The sequence below is a fragment of the Aplidium turbinatum genome, chromosome 13 (genome assembly GCF_918807975.1).
Source record: "Aplidium turbinatum chromosome 13, kaAplTurb1.1, whole genome shotgun sequence".
NCBI classification, from domain to species: Eukaryota; Metazoa; Chordata; class Ascidiacea; order Aplousobranchia; family Polyclinidae; genus Aplidium; species Aplidium turbinatum.
The window spans coordinates 2,180,264-2,182,302 of NC_137484.1; positions in this window are offsets into that span (position 1 = coordinate 2,180,264).

Consider the following 2,039-nt stretch of genomic DNA (forward strand, 5'->3'; position numbering starts at 1 on the left):
CCAGAGTTTTGTTAGTTCTAGACATAAAGTATAAATGCTGCAACTGGAGTTGTTTAATTCTGTCTATGTTGTTAGATATGCATCTCACTTGTGGTGCGTAACAACATAAACGCATTGTGTCTGCTACATTCCAGAGAACAAGATTCAGAAACGAGACTTTTGAACTTGCAGTTATGATACACTAGGTATAGAATTGCACCAGCCTTATACCCAACGCGCGGAAATGACTGCCAGGCAATGGCAACACCAAGTGTTCGGATGCGCTAGACTTTCAAACGCTGCTAGTCAAGTCTATTGAAACCGACTAGGTCAGATATTCCTATTCTAGAGTTTGGTAAAATATAAGAAGTGTTCTCGGCAAGAGGGAGCTTATGGGTTCACTCATTTTACTTTAATGTTTTTGGCTGGCACTAATTGGAAAACATACTGCCACAAAAGCTACATGGTTGGGTAGCCTACCAGACTAGAAAAAAAAATATGGGTGGCACCCAAGTTCTAACAAAGTAAAACAATTCTAAAAGCGAATAGACGACTCAAATGTTAGGTTCAAGGCAGCAAAAATCTGAATTTAAGTCTTGTTCCAAAAAAAATTGAAAATTTGTTTGCCCTGTTTGCGTAGGTTATTCTGTGACCCAATAACATTTTTTTGTTTACATCTGCTATTGTTTGCATTTGGCCATAATCATCAAAGTTGAGTTTTCGAGTTTAAGCTTTCGTGAAACAACGTGACAAGGTTATACTTCCAGCTTTGGGTAAACCCAGTTAGTGAGTAATGTGGATTTAGGCTACTGGCTTGTCTGCAGAACTGCAGTGGATATCCTGGAGGAGGACAAGAAATTGGTTCTTATGAGTAAGCTGCTCGACCACATCAACAGGCAACATGGGGACCACATGAAGATGATTGTTCTTTTACCACAAATGCCATATGAATTGACACAGCATCAAAAAAAACTTTTATTTCCTCTACTCAATTAAAATAAGTATGTGAGACTGGGACTCATAGCCTATAGGATGAGTGTGGGCTGCCCTGTTGTGACCCACGTAAGTTATAACTCCGGGTAGGCCTATAACTTTTCCATCCAACGCGTGCTTTCTCCATGAAACTTGGTTAATTAGCGGTCGAGAATTGGTTATTCCTGGTAGTCTCGCATAGCCTACTTGTAGAGCAGTGCTTCTTAACCTTTATTTGTGGCGACCCAAATATTAAGGTTAAATTAATAGCGAAGATTTGCCGACCCTTTTTTCAAAACTACGTTTTGTAAGCATGAAAAAATGAGCCACACTCATATAGGCTATAACACGAAACATAACAACAAAAGGTCGAATTTAATTAATGTGAGCCTTATAGTTCAGGCCCTTAGGGAAATCTTTAGGCTAATCTTAGGTTACACGTTGTTTTTTTGCAGTTGGTCAACCCAACTTTGATTTTAGTGGGTGCCGCAACTTTTTGGGTCACGTGATCACCCCCAAATCGGGGATTTCCCCAGAAATCACGTTTCAGCTCTTTTTATGGCATTTTTGTGCAATTACATATTTGATTTTTGCATATTTTTACTTAAAAAGCACACACAAATAAATGAGACAAAACAAACACAAAATAATTTGACTGATGACGTCATTATGACGTCATCATTTTTTTTACCCGATTTTGGTCATTTGCTGTTGGTTTTAGTTGGAGTACCGGTTACTAGAACCATTTCACAATTCCCAAAAGTAGTTTCGTCATGATTGCATCTTTTATGGCGTCATCATTACATTATTAAGACTAGACAACTTGAAATTCAGGAACCAAATGTACGTTTATTCCGAAAAAAGCGATCAACTACTATCATTATAAGTTTTGCAAATGCTTAAAATTTTGAAATTGCAAGCAATAACAATAATACCAGTACAGTATGATGCAATAATGACGTCATCGAAAGTATAACCAGAAAAGCAACTACCAGGGGTGAATTTCCCTTTTAGACATGCCACTTCAAAATTTAAAATAATATGTAATTATGATCTACAAATCAAATGAATAGGCCTACACGACACCA